The sequence below is a fragment of the Passer domesticus genome, chromosome Z (assembly GCF_036417665.1).
Source record: "Passer domesticus isolate bPasDom1 chromosome Z, bPasDom1.hap1, whole genome shotgun sequence".
Classification (NCBI taxonomy): Eukaryota; Metazoa; Chordata; class Aves; order Passeriformes; family Passeridae; genus Passer; species Passer domesticus.
Window position 1 is genome coordinate 46,445,167 of NC_087512.1, and position 15,626 is coordinate 46,460,792.

Genomic DNA, 15,626 nt, shown 5'->3' on the forward strand with positions numbered 1-15,626 from the left:
TGCTTGGTTTTGTCTGTGAATTCTACTATGGCTTGTAGAAACAGAACTTGTTTCCTTTTTGCCTTTTTTTTTTTGACTGAGTACAGGTCATATACAGTGTTCTACTTACTTTACTTTCTGAAATGAACCCTTTTTTTGAGCATCCTTTCCTCAAGAATGTAGTGTGACCAGAGTGATAAGCACATGATGAGTTAGGCATCAAAGGCTGGAGAATTATCACGCAGATTTTGCGACTCAGCCTTTCCCAACAGTTTATCTGTCTAGAGTTGCTGTCTTCCTGCCTGAAGAAGGATATACTTTACAGCATGAGAGCATTTGGTTATGACCACTAAAAAGATTTCCTGAGTCTGTGGAAATTAAATTCATTTTCTTGTCCCAAGGTAGAAGAAATGATGTATGGAAATGAAGCCAATGGTGTCTTAAATGCAGTGCTGGAGACTGTACAGTGACCCAGGGAAATCCATTCCTCTTCTTTCCTTCCCATATTAGCTTCACCTGGTACCCAACACGTTTGCTGTTGCAAGCTGATGTCTTTTTCTTAACTTGCTGATGGTTTTGTTTGTTAACTGTCTTCTGCAGGCAGGATGAACTGTGGTGATGCCTGTCTCTTTCCTCAGGCTTCTTTGTCCTGAACTGGTTACATCAGTATCTTCATCCTTTCTGGTACCTTATGTTTGCAAACCTCTGAACAGTCTTCCTTTTCTCCTCAGGACTCTCCATTTGTTTCTGTCTCAGTAGTGTATAAAACAGAATGCAAGAGACTGACAGAGATAGGATAGGACAGCTGAATTACTTCCAGTTGTTACGTATTACATTTCTGGAAACTGCTTTGGCAAAAACATCATGTTGTTGATTCACAAATTTTCTAATGCACTGCCACCCACAGATCCTGTGATGGTATGACTACCTTCTCAATAATTTCTCGTGTTTATTTTTGTATTGATCCTGATTTTTGCTTTCCACATTTTGATTTGATCCACCTGAGATTATCCTTTCGTTTTACCATAACTGTTGTGAAATACTGCACTATCTCCAAAGAGGAAGTTCTGGTGATTTTTTGACCTTGGAATTAAAACAACACCGACAAAAAAGGAAAAAACAAAATCAAACCAAACCAAAATCCCACCAAAATTTGTTGTAATAAATCTTCATGCACTGAGATAGAGACCCAGGAGTTCATAATCCATTTTGTTATTTTTAGCTCCTTAGCCTATTACAGAAAGGCACATTCAGTTTGCAGTGAGAGCCCCTGTCCTGGGAAGACCTCATAAATTAGCTTGCCTAAACATACTGCCTGTTTCTCAGTCTAAAAAGTCCTTTGATTTCTGTGCCCATTTGGTTTGGAAACTCAAGAGATACGACAGGCTTGAAACCCAGATTTGTCAGAAATGTTGCAAATTAATTGTAACTGTGCATTTATTCCATTAATGTAGTAAATCCCATAAGCATTTATTGGATATGAAATATTTATTAAAGAATGTCAGAACACATGAAGAATAAAATGAAATGTGGAAGGATTATGGTGCTTTAGCTTGTTCAGCTGTGCCAGTTTGTGCAGTGATCCTGAGTGCAGTGTGTTTTGCAGTGCTGCGCGAGTCCCAAGCCATGCATGACTGCAGACTCCTGAGCAGTGGTACAGCTGTGCCCAGTAGCACAGGGCAGTGTGTGTGCTCTAGCTAAAGTCCATGTTTGGTGTGCATTGCTTAGAAAGAGAGCAGCAAATGTTTTGGGAGCTCTAGCAGTGTGTCCGAGGTTGTGATATTTCACATCTGCAGAGGAGGACTTCTGTGGTTAGAAGCTTTAGTGCCAGCAGTGAGCCCACACTCCAGGTTTCTGGTAGTTCCTGGTGAGCTGTTTCAACAGGCTTGGGGCATCCATCTGGTCACTCTGTGAAAAGGGAATGTGGTGGTAACACTTGGGCTGTTTGTTAACTGTGGGGTTTTCCCCCTCCAGAGTGTGTGCTTTCTGCAAGGCTTCTTTTGTGTGTTAGCTGTAGTTCTTGCCAACACCTTTGAAAGACATCCCATGCTTGGTTTTTGAAGAGAACAGGGCTGAGGATTAAGGACCTCATGACAAAAGCAGACATATTTTCCTGTGTCAGCAGTTAAGAATTTAAAAGACTGCAAAAAAACTTTTTACAGAAGGCGACCATGGGACTCTAGTAACCTGTAAATGTCTAGCTGCCATTCAAAACTAGGATAAAAGTTTCAGAGGACTTTCTGGGTGAAGGGAGGGGAGGGGAGGGGAGGGGGACTTGAAAGAACAGCCATGGACTACCTGAGCATGGCAGAAAGGCTGAAGTAAGCAAGTATTTTTGTAAAAAAAAAAAAAAAAAAGCTGTTATGGACCATCAGGAAAAGAATAGAACTGATAATGGTTTAGTCAAAAACTTACTGATGAGGGGAGGGTGAGGGGATACCTGGTAAAACTGACTATTTAAAAACAGCAGAAGCAGGCATATGCAGCCAAGGCTTCTGAAGAACTAGAACAGGACGCTACAAACTGACATGCAGCCTGTTTGAGCTTTCATGGAAAACAAATGAGATCCAAGGAAACTAAACTAGGCAAATGTTAGTCTTTAAAAAGATAAAAGCCGTGTCCCTGGAAACTGTTAAGCAGAAGGTTGAATTAAAATGATTTGCAAATGTAATGAAGGCCAAACATGTCAGCACTCATATCAAAAACACTTTTTCAGCTATTTTGAATCAAAATTGAATTAGGCCATTCTGCTGGTAGAGGATTGCAGACCATTCTGTGCAGTGCTGTTGCAACAATTCCATCAGCACAGAAAAAAATTATGATAGGCTTACAGTATGAATTGTTTTTATTTCATGATTGCCAGAGTTTGATTTTTGATGATGGTTTTCAAAATGTGCAGTCATTTCATGTATGATTGCCTGGTGTCCCTGGACGACTCCTCTGTCTGACCAAAATTTAAATCATCACTGTGCTGCACCAAATACATCTTTGACACAATGTACTGAGGGTTGGCCCAGTTGCTTTTAAGCTTCGCGTAGCCATTCAAGATAAAAGGTTGTGCTGACAAAATTTGCAGGGCCTCTGGAGCAGAGCTATGTGATTGCTGAGTAAACTGAAAACATGGGCCTGGATTAATTGAAATGTGAGTAAAATTGTCTCTATGTTCCATCCTGGAGGAAAAATAAATGTGCTAATATATTTTCTAAGGGCCTCTGCAGAGGGGTGATATATTCCCAGCAGAGGCTGTGTATCTCTAGCAGACAGTCTGGGAACACGTTTATTATTTGGATTGACATTTATCTGACCGTCCTTCTTGCAAAAAGAGAACTTCAGAGAAATGCCATGTTCATTGCTGGAATAGCTTGTTTCCCTAGCCAAGGATAGAGAATGAAGTAGTTACTTGCCAGGGTGTACAGCCTTCAAGTTTTGTTTTGAACTGTTCAGGAATGTGTGTGCAGTTGGACATGCTAACTGGGAGCCTGCTGTATGACTCAGGTTTGCACATTTTGAGCAGTGGTGCTGCTGTTTTTGTTTGTGAGCTTGCACTGTTCTGGTGTGAACAAGACAAGCAGGACTGTTCTCAGGTAGCAGTTCTGTCCGCTTCATCTGAAAGGTCTCCTGGAAGGAACTGTACACGGGGATTGCAGTAGAGGCTGCAGAGGATTGGGGTTCTGGGTTTGGCACTAAGCTTTGATGCTGAGCAGAGGACATACCAAGGGAGTGAGTTGTTTCCCTGTGATCTCATTCTCACCATTTATGGGTGGATGTGAAAGCACTTCCTTCCACAGTGTTTCTTGTCATCAGGCAGAGAATCAATACTGCCATGTCAGGAGAATCTGATACACCACCCTGCAACTCGAGTTTCATACTGAAATATTGACACCTTTGGCTGTTGCATCCGGGAGGTATGGAAGCCTCATTATAAAAAGCAAATGTGACAGCACTTAACATGTGACCATCAGGAATGGACCTTACCCTTCTTCACACCTTTGGAGCAGCAGAAAACTGGGAACACTGAATTGAGTGAGCTCTGACTGGACTTGTCAGGTGTCCAGCCCACCAATGGCACTTTCATTGACTCAGTGGCTTATTTGGATAAGTCACAGTCAAAGTGGATGCCAGCAGGTCACAAGCAGAAGGGGAAGACTAAGCCTGGGAGAGGGGGTTTAGAATGGAAAAAGGAAGATAATTTATGTAGACTTCTGGTTTGTGTAGCAAGAAGAAAGCCCATGTATCATCAGCTCAATGTGCTCATATAGTGTGAAATCCTATTTTTGAGTGCAAGAAGGCGAGTAGAAGCAATGAAGTGAGACGCTTGCAAGTGTTAGACCTAATCTTCAGTACTGTTCAGCTGGAAGCATGCAGCTGATTAGGGATGAATGTTTGGAAAGTGGTGTGCATGCACATGACAAAAGACTTTAGTGTCCTCTATGCTTGAAATTCATATCTGCATTCACTGTATTTTGGACTCATAGAGATCACAGTGAGGCTGATAGACAAAGTATCCATTGGCTTCTGAAATCTCTTCAAAAACTTACATTTCCTTTTTACATTAATTCCAAACCTCTCAGCAGATTCTGGAAGTGTGACCATGTTTTGGAGGTTTTTTGGGATTTATATAAGAGTTTGAAATGCAGTTTTGAGGGATGGCGATTTCTTGTCATGTTTGATCTGTCACAAACAGATGTTATTCTATATAAGGTTTGTTGTATCTGTACAAGGTGTTTGATGTGAATTTAATTTTCAGAACCAAGTTCAATAAATATGGCATGTTCTGAACAGGAACATCTGTTGTCCTGTTAGGTTTCTGTTTTGTTTTGTCAAATATTGAATGGTGCAGAGCCTGAAAAACTGGCATGTCTGGGAGAAACAGAAGTCTGGTTTTGGTGGAGGGGTGGTTTTGGATGAGTGTTCTTAGGGCAATGTCTAGGAAGATTCCTACACTAGCAGGGCTCTTGTGGGCTTTTCTTCCTGGATGAAATACTGCTGAAAAAAATAGGCAAGAAGTAATACTGACATTTCTCTGTTGTCAGTGAGTTCCTGTCCTGCTCGTGTGTAAGGAGGCAAAAAAACTTCCAAGTGTGGACTTGAGTAGAAAGCAAGCTCGTGCATCTGAGAAAAAAAGAGCTGCTAGAAGGGAAGGGGAAGTTTGTAGTTAGGGTTTCTTTGGAGGGCAAACAAGGACAATCTTGGAAATAGACTCCTGAGAGGATGCAGTCTAAGAACTGCAGTGTTAGGGTGCACTGAAGAGTTGTGGCATGCTGGTGTGTGTAGTGCTGGGGAGGGCTGCATCGGGCTACCTGTGAGCTGTGACACAACCTAGTCCACAGGGGCCCTCACGGTTAATGACTCTGGTAAAAGATTCCCTACCTGGGAATGATGCATCGCTGTCTCTCAGACACGTGTCCACTTCTTAGGAGGTAACTTTGTGTCAGAAATTGTTAGTGAGAAGGTTTACAGATGAGTCAAAAATACCAACAGGGTGGCATTTTTCCTAAGATGATCCAAGGAAGAATTTGTTCATGTTTATGAGAGTTTCTTTTTCTGAGTGATGGATTTTGACACAAGTTTTTCAATTCCAGCTTTATTTTCCTTGCATATGCCTTTGGGAGGAGTGTTTTAATCCTTTCACATATAGGAATATTTTAAAAAAACCCATAGAAGCTATATGATGTGGGATATGTAGAATATTGCAAGGGCTGAATATGTGCTTTATGTTACTTATTCTGTGTCATGATTGATAGCATCAGTGATTGATATCAGAGTAATCGCTGAACTCTTTTATCCTTAATCCGGTGTCACAACACTGCATAGACATAAGGCTTGTGGACCTGCATCTCAAATTTTAACTGAAGAGACAGAAACATAAGGAGCTCTAGTAGGTGTTGCCTGACACTGAGAAGGTGCACACTACTAACAGTGTAATGATGCAGGAGGGAGGCATACTTCACCAGATCTTTGGGGTGGATAACAGTAGTGAAATTTAACCCAGCACTTAGAACATTTTGTGTTCTCATTCAAATGTAAGTTTTAAGGGTAGACTTTTTGTATTACAAGTCTCATGCCTATGCTGTATAGACCTTCTTGAGGGTTTGTTCTTCAAAAAATGGAGTTGAGTCACTTGATAATGCCTGGGAAAGATCCTATTAGTCTGTGAGTACAGCTTGTCAGAATTTACCTAGCTTGGGCAGGATGAATATTTCAGCCACTTGAATTATTTCTCCCTGATTACCTGCTTGTTGTTTTGTTTTTGTCACAGTTTTAGCAACTACTCACTAAGCAACTGCTGTTGTACAATATTGTTCATTATTTTTAAAATTGGATTTGGAGAAAGATGTTTTCACATCCTTTACAATCTTTTGCACCAGAGCTTTTTGCTTTGTTGCTGAATGTTACAGACCATAAGTCAATATATTCTTGCATTTTTCCTTACAGTGAGTTGCTGGTTTAGTTGATACCAGTTACACTCTGGCTTTTTCACGTAGTTTCTGAAAAGCATTGCTCTGCCCAGCCAAGGAAAACTACCCAGTAATTCACTTTGAGGCCAAAGTGTAACATGCCTATAAGATAAATCCTGACATCCTTTGTTCTTGTTTCTGTTCATTTCATCACACCCCAGAGCCTGCCTGCTTATCTTGGACCATTTTTATCTTGACAGTCAGACTTACATAATCATGGTGACTTTGCAGAAATTCTGAGCTCTTGGCAGATAGCTCTGCTTTTCTTAGGGATCTTTGAGCAAATGTTTATCCAGAACACTTACCCTGACAGTAAGTGTGTGTGACCATATGCTGGAACTGCTGTGGGGAAGGTCACCTGCCCTGGCCTTTAAAAAAATTACTTGACTATCTAGGGCTCAAAAATGCTAAAGAAGACAGGGTTAGCTATTGGAGCAGTTGTCATCTTGTTCACTGAGATGTTTAAGACATTTCTGTGTAGTTGGTCTAAAAAGTTTGAGTTCAGAGATATTCCCATGGCTTTTTGCCTTTTTTGCCCTACAAATCTTGCAATAGCCTTTTTTCTTTTGTTCCATTCCAAGTGGTAGTGATGGAGGAGACCTTTAATAAAGCTTCTGCTATCCAATTTTACCTAGCGTCCTTCTGCCTTCTTATCTTGATGGACTGCAGTTACATTTTGATGATATAACACTTTTCTTTTCAAATGTAGGCAGCAGGGGAATTTGAATAATAAAGGCATGTAGTACAGTGAACAAATCTCAGGGCCAGCAGAGGAAAATAAGACTCTTTTCTTCTGGCTTGGATGCATTGAAACTGGCTCGGAAGTCCACAGGTTAAAATCTTCCATATTTTGCCAGTAACATTTTACCTTATAGGAGATGTCTTGCAAATAATTTGAATTTAGACAGCCATTCAAAATTCCTGAGGGATCCTTGTTGGCATGCAACAATCCTTTTCAAGAGTAAAACAAAGAGAAAAACATAACAAAACTGCCCAGATACTTTCTAGCCTTTTGCTCCAGAGTGCCGAACAGCAGCTTCCTCATGGCGTGGGCAGCAGATGGATTTTCCTGGGCCTGAAAATCTAAATATTTCAGATGGGTGTATTGGCTGAATTAGGACAACTGGTCATGTCCTAATGTGGACAGCCAGGGAGGTGGGTAGGGGTGCCATCTGGCAGTGGATCGATGTGATTAATTCCAAGAGTATGATCTTAGGGGGTTCTTACTGCACAGCTGGTGGCTTGTAAATTCCCATCCTGCCTTGGGACATGCTATTTTTTCTGTGTGGCTGAGCTCACAGGTACTATGAAGAGCACAGATTTAGGCCTGTGTCTCACTGTTTGAAAATTTTGTCAGCTATTCCTCTTGGTAAGCTTTTGCATTGAAAACTTCTAGCCTTTGATCCTCTTGAAATCAGCTAGGGACCATTCCAGCAGTTCTTGTTTGAAGTTTTTTTGTTGCAAGTGTAACATTATACAGCAACATATAAATATAATGTAAATTCTTCCTTTCACCCCTGTACCCATGGAAAGGTTGTCTGGTGCTCTGCTGTGCTCCTTTGGGAAGCCAGAACCTTCTCTTAAAGGTGCCTACAACATAAAGAGTAGTTTAGTTCAAAACTGTTGTTCTGTTTGGAACAGCAGCCAAAGTCCTGGCCTAATTGTTCTATTGAGTGGAAAAATATTTTATCAGTGCTGAATGTTTTATACAGAACATGCTTTCCTAGTTGGCAGAACTTCAAGAAAATCCAAAGATTTTGTTGCATGGTTACCAGAGGACATATGATAACTGTCTGTGCCTGTTCATGGCATTGCAAGGGTAGGTTGATTAATCTAGCAACCTTATAGTCTTGATTTGTTCACACATACAGGAATCGTGCAAGTAATGTGCATCAGTTTTGCAGAAAGAGGGGGAAATATTCCAGCCAATTAAATATATGTGTTCTGAATTATTTCATTTCACACACACAAAAAAAATAAAAACAACAAACCTGTACAAATACTGGTGAGAATACATTCAGTATTCTAAATTTCTAAGGAAGCAATCTTTGAAACTGTTGTTGAGTTTAGTCCTAAGCTATAAATGGCCTGTGATAGAGAGGACAAATTAAAAAAATATGGAAGGCAAGTAGGGACTTGTAAGAATTTTTCTTTTGTCTAGCAGCATTCCAAAGAGCATCTGTGAGCACTGAGTGAAAAAAACCATGGCAGCTAAACCCTAGGTCATTAATACCAAGTTTGTTTCATTTCTGTAATTGTGGATCAGGAAGATAAAAAGTGCTCTAAATGTTGTCCTTGAAGCTGTGAAAGATAGGTAGTCTTCAGCAGTTTTACTACTTATAGTCTTTACTACTTACTTACTCCTTACAGTCACAAACACAGTGAAGTGTCATCATTTCTACATTTATTAAATGCTTTCTACAATTGGAAAGCCACTTTGTTTCCTTTCTATGATAATTTTCCTGTATGGATGTTAAAAAGTGTAAAAAGAAGTCTGTTTTATTAACCTCAGTATTTTAGTTTTGTTTCAACTGCATTTAAGACTATCCAGCAAAAAGGAAGGAGGGGGAAGTAGATCAAAGCAACTATTTTAGTGGAAGATTATTTAAAACAAACAAACAAAATGCCAACTAAAACATCAATTGCAGATGTTGAATTTTAAAAGTATAGCTATTCTCAGCCCAGGAAACCCTAGTTGCAGGTTTTTTGCCATGCAACTTGCTTATTTTTTAGCTACAATCTTGAGACGGCTCTGTTAAGTGTCTTGTGAAGTAAGTATTGCACAAAAGAAAGAAATGATTGCTACTAGTGTACTGGTTAGACAAGTCTGTAAATTGGAAATCAAGTAAATTCTAAGAGAAATCAGGATTGCTAGTATTTCCTTTCCATTATTGTTTCAAATTATTTTGAAGCTGGACATTGTTAACTGAAGAAATGCTGAGTAGGAGAGAGGTAGGAATTCTAAGTGTAGTAGGTTGAAAATAGAGGGAGTTTTTTTGCCTTCAACTTTGCTTCAGGACTGTAGTAATCTGAAATTAGACAAAGAGCTAGTCTGTTTCTTGAAGTAAAAATGTATCTGATGGAGATTTGATGTGTGAAGGTTAGAAACAAACTTTGCTAACATTTACAAAATCTTTAACAAAAATGGAATTAAAAAAAAAAGTTTAATCTTTCTCCAGTGATGCACAAATATGGATCACCACTTCAAGGATTTTCTACATTTTGCAAAGAATGCTCTTCATGAAAGCTTGGAAGATTCCTGCAGGAGAGGGAGGAATCCCAATAAGCTTAGATGGAGATTTCTCAGGATGAGTGCAGCTGCAGGTTCATAGTCACATAATTAACCCTATAGAAAGATGGGAGCAAGTTCTTGGTCTTGGAGGTGTCCAGATGTAAATTACAAGCCATCCTGAGAAATGGGAACCATCTGCACTACTGCTGGTCTTATTCCAAATTCAGCACATAGTGGGGCATTTAATTCTGCTGCAGTCAGTAGAAACATACAAATTATATTTTACACTGTAGATCATTGTAAATTACTCAGACAAAAGGCTATGTACTAGTGCAGTCTATTACAAGTAAATGGGTTGCACTTCTTCCAGCAGCACTGTAAGTAATGTTCCTTTGATTCAGCATTATCAACCATCCTTCTGCAATATGAAGAGAAGGAAAAATTCATTAATTGCTTCTAAAACCTTGTTTTTTATAGCTCCTAGTTGAAAAAGGGTTGGCTTGTGTTTTCCTATTTAAATTCCAGATAACAACTTAAAACTTTCAATGTCTTCTGTTTGGTCCTGGTAAGACACACTGCAAAAATTTGACGTAAGATGTGTTAGTGTGAGTTTATTGTCAGCAGAGACAGATCAAATTCTTCACTGCCTTTACCTGTGTCAGCATTTTTCTGTCTGACTTGAGGTAAAGTGGATGTCACCTAAGTGACTTGGATGATCCTACTACAGGAAAGGTGCTTCCTCTACTTGCAATGCTGGCTTTGAGAAAAAAAAATAAATAATACGAAGCCCATGGGAAATGTGTAACTCATAGGTAATCTAAAGTAGTTTTCATTTCCTTTTATTTCACTGACTTCTACTGTTCATCTCTTGCCTGCTGGGTGGGTCCCTCATACAATCTGTCTCTGCTAATGGCTTCAATGCAGTCTTTCTCTCTGAAGTTGTTCAAGTTTGAGAATTTGCCTAATTTTTCTCTCTTCATTACTGAAGCAGCAGTTCTGAAAGTGACTTAGTCTGCTCTGAAGGCTGCAGATGGTGGGTTAAACCTCCTTTTGCCATTTTCAACCTATGCCAAAATCCGACTTCTCCCGCCTGTGTGTGCAGGAGCTCCTCATGATAGGCGGGTTCAGACTTCCAGGCTCTGGCATTGCCAGTCCAAACTTTCTGTTGAAGGCTCACCAGACTTCTAGGGAGCTGCATCACACTGGAGCAAGAAATCCTGCTTTCTTCTCAACACTTGGCCTCCTGGTTCATTACCATGACAAAGGAGGATTATTGACTTTGATAGTCATGATGCTTTTGATTTAAGGTCTGGTTTGATTTGGGGCAATAGTGTTCATTGGCTCAGAGAAGCAATGGTCTCCTCCAGGTGAAGAGCAAGGAGAGAAACGTGCTTTTGAGAAGGAGGAGAAAAAGGGAAAGAATTGGCTGAAGAGGCTGAATGCAAGCTGTAATGGATGCAGATTGTCTCTGGGAAGGACCCAAAAGCAGCCCATGATTCCTTAAGACAATTAAAAGCAAATTGTCCGGCTGAGCGATCCCAGAGCAAGGAAGATGCTCCCCAGACTATAATTCAAGGGGCTGAATGGCCCTCAAAAACTGAGAGCAGAAAGAAAAAAAACCCCGAAGATGAGGCAAATGATGGAACAGATGTGAGTGCTTTTGTTGGGAAGACTTGGAGGCTAGCGGGATGGCGATAGGCTAATTTGAGGCAAATAATGCCAGGTTCCTTTCATATGCAGAATAGCACTTTGATCCAATGTGGATGAAAGTACTGAAAAGTGGAGAGGATGGCAGGGGGTCTTTTGTCTTTGACAAAAAAGGCATCTGCCAGGCTCTAACTCCCTTTTCCCCACCCCCTTAGCCTAGCAGGCCACTCCAACAATGCTAGCAAAGGGGACAAGTGTCTCCTGACAGCTGAAGAAATCTCCAGGAGGAGAATGAGGTTTGCAGCAATATGTATACTGGAGAGCTTAATCGATTTTTTCCACAGTACAAAAAGGGAGAGGGTTGGGGGAAAACAGAGATCACAGTGAAAATGGGAGGTGGGAGATAAAAAAATCCCTTTCTAATAAACTTGTTACTTTTGTTCTCCAAATGCATCTTTTCAGAAGATGCTTTGATGCTAGTATGAATACACTTAATGGAGCAGAGTAGGATGGAATTGCTGGAGGGGGTGTGTGAAATGAGGAAGAATAGTCTTGCAAGGAGGATGAATGTAGAGTGATTTCTTTGGATTCCAACACAGGAAAGATCTTGGAAATAGTAAAATAGGGTAATGCAAGAGATATCTGCACGGCAGAGGAATACTTTTTGTACCACCTGCTGGAGGAGCTCAGATCTACCCAAATTCTTAGATTTCATTTCTAAGAAAAATCAAAAATTTGTTTTTAACCTTTCCATATTTGCAGTTTTCTTAACTACTTGGAATTACTAGCAATGAAAGGACTGCAGGATCGAATGGGGGTTTCGGAAGGCAAGCAATATTTGTGCCTAGCAAATATAACAATTGCAGACCAGCTGCTGATGTGGTACCTGCTTCTCCTCTGTTGACTTTCTTCAGTTTTTCACATCTGGTAAACAAGACTGAGACCCAGTTTGCAGAATTTGGTGGCTGTAGTCTTCTTTAAGCATCACTTTGCACCTAGTCTGATGATTTTTTTGAGAAGTAATGACAGATAATGAGTTATCAGCTTCTGAGCAAGACCCATCTCAGTAAATTAAATCCTTCAAGAACAGTAGGTTCAGGAATCTTACCTTTTTTTGAGACCCTGACAATGTTTATCCATTGCTATTTACTGAAGATAACCTTCTCACCAGGGTAGAGCTTTAAGCAACCTCTGATATCACAAACAGATCCTGCCCCTTTACCCCCACATCCCCTTCTCTTTCTGCTGAGGATTTTCAATTCCTCCAAGAAGGTGGGAGTGATAGAGGAATTGAGAGGAACTGTCACATTGCTTTGAGAGGCTGTACACTTATACTGATGGCAAATTGTAGTCCTGTGTGTGTTCAGTAGGTGTGCCATCATCCCCCCACCAGAGATGCCACCATTCTGTTCAGACCAGCTTATGTGGAGAGTGTTTTTGTCAACAGAATTTCCTGTACTCCAGCTGTGCAAAGTGTGATGCATGAATTACTGTAACTCATTAGGGAGGGCTGATTGTCAAGGACATTGATGCTCTCTTGATTTCTGCCTCTTTGTTGTATCTTGATTTTCTTGCTTCTGGTGCAGAAGGACTTAAGCTGCTGCTGCTGTTCTCAAAGGAGTGGAGACCACCCTGGTCCCTCACAGCCCCCAGGTGGAGGCCCACTCTCTGTGTGGGGGACTTCAGGTGGTTCTTGTGTGACCCCCCCTCAGGTACTAGGTACAGTGACAGGATGCAGGTCTAGGTCTAAGTGGGGAAAGATGTTGCTTGTGGGGAAGTCCGAGCTGTGAGGGAACAGCTGTAGTCCTCCATGACAAAGAAAAGCAGCTGATGCATTGCTACACAAGCCACCAATATGGCCATGGGGTCCAAGGCAGGCTGCTGGATGCTCTGTCACCAGGCAGTTGTGGTCAGGATGGGATGTAGGGTCTTGAGCAGTGACCTGGGGCACTTTATTCTTTGAGATGAAACATTCACAACCTCATTGTAAAAGGTCTTTCGTGCTTTCTCATTTGGGCAGGCAAGGCCTTCAGCTGCTACCATCCTGAAATTTCTTCATATGTCCAGTATCAACTCTCACACCTCCAACCAGAAAAATGTACTCTTAGCAAAGGTCATAGAGCTACCAAAGCTGCCTCACTGGGGCAGTTTTTTGTCATGTCAGCAGTAAGATTAGAGATATGGAGGAAGAGAGGGTGAGTTGCCTCTTCCTGTGTATTGTGTGCAGTGATCCTCCGTAACTGTAGGTCATCATTGAAATTTATGCCGTGCTTTTGGGGCAGATTTATGTATCTCTTTGCAGCTTACTGTATGCTCACAGGAAGGAATGTCCCCCAAGGCTTGGCCTGGCTGCTGCAATGCAGGCCCAGTCTGTTTGGAGGCAAGACTGAATCTATTTCACCTGAAGCACATTGCAAGGGAGAAGTGAAGAGATCTGTATGGACCTGAGGGTAGCAGAGCAATTGACAGCAGGAGTACAGGCTGCAGGGGTACAGCAGAGAGAGGAAGATCGTCTTTTTTCTCATGTCACACGCAGCAGGCTGGTGTTTTCTCCCCGGAAGCCAGTTACTGAAGCCAGTTACTGGCTCAGTTGCCTTCAACTGATTTGTGTTTGGATGAAAATCAAGCAGTAAAGATTGCAAAGCCTCTTTAATGTGCTTAGTCTACATTGAGGCAGTGCTACCTGACCAGCTCAGGAGGCTGTTACGTTTGCTGACTTCTGTCTGGACAGGGACTGTCTGGTCCTTGTTTTGAAGGCTGGAAAAGGACACACTGCTTTAATGGTAAATAATCAAGCAGGTGGTATCCAATAGCTTAAAAATAGGCCATTCTCATGGAAGTGCTTTTGGCTGGACTGATTATACATATGACATTTTCCTGGCATGACCTAGCTGTCATGGCTGTAGAAGTCCCATATTTCCAGGATGAATTTGGCTTGTCTCTCAGTGAATGTTGTCTGGCTATTAGCATCCACTAAGAGTTCTCTGAAGCCAAACAAATGGAAAATTGTGACTTTGGAGTATGATAAACCCCAGCCTGCCTGCAAACCTTTGTTCAAATGTAAAATGGTTTCAGTTTGGTGGGTTCAATTTACCTTAAAATATAACAGAGGTCCTTTGCAAGATAGCCGCTGCTCAGTTAGATGTAACTTGCCCGATTGTCCACAGAGTTATTATTTTAGTTGAGTGCAATTTGTACCAATAAAGAAAATTCTTTCCCTTTTTACGAACATGAGATGTGGGTGAATTTTGCTGTTCACCCTCCCAGAATTAATGCTGTGTTATGTGCTTTCATATTGGGTTACATATTGCGTTACAAATCACACACAGTGATTTGGATCCAAAGAGGTAAGTCTAGCTGTAGTGGGGACAGCATGATTTCAAGTCTATTGGAATTTGCACCTTTTCGTAGAAGACAGATGGTTGTGGTAGGGGAGGGAAGTTGCACCTGTTTGTTTCCACATCTGCTCTGTGATCCTAAAATTTGGTTCACATAGTCTCAGTACATTGAGTATGCTTACTCATGTGTGAGTTTCATAGTGTTGGCAAATATATTCAGTTCTAGAATGCCTTTGATGGTGTTTGAGGCAAATATCCAGGAGAGTTAATTACACAGAGAGTAACCAGAGCTTACAAAATAACATTCTCATGAGTAATTTTTTAAAAAATTCAAGGCAGTATATCTGAGCTTACTTCCTTTAAAAATCATAAACCAGTAGGTAATCAGAAAGCTTGGTACAATTGTCCAGTTTTGGTGTGAAAACCAGTGGTAGCATGAGTGTAAGCATGAGGAGATGTGCTCAGAAGAGATAGTAGTGTTTTACTTGCCAGGTGCTGGCAGAGGACTGGTCCCTGCACAGGGGAGTATGCAGCTCCATGACTCACCAAAGGTGCCACAGGCATTCCATGTTCACCCTGGGGAGATTCCACCCTAAGTCTTTCCTTGGCTTTCTGCCTTTCTGGAGCTTGGTGGCCACTGTCTGCAGTGGCTAGAGGTACAGAGATTCTGCATCTGTTTGGCTTCAGAGATACCTGTTGGTCCAAAGTGCTCTCTTGCTCCTTTTAAGTGGCTGCCACCCTCATGGGCTGTGCAGTGCCCAAGGCAGGGGGCAGTTGGATCAGCAGCCAGTGTCTGGGTAAGGCCCTGTGGCCACCACCTTGGGAGAGCCCTGCTGTGCTGGAGGTGGGGAAGCAGCCACATCTGGAGGGTGATCTTCTTTGATCTTCTCTTTTTATGGGGGTCGGAGCTGTAGCAGCCAGATAGTTTTCACTGAGGCAAAGGGGATGGGAATGTTTGTGTTCCTGGGGGTC

The 15,626-nt window shown here is 41.4% G+C and overlaps 1 protein-coding gene across 3 annotated transcripts in view; it reads left to right on the plus strand.

The window, feature by feature from the left end:
• Positions 1-15,626, plus strand: part of TRABD2A (TraB domain containing 2A) — a 98,523-nt gene that overhangs the window by 54,038 nt on the left and 28,859 nt on the right. The gene's annotated exons all lie outside the window — the stretch shown is intronic.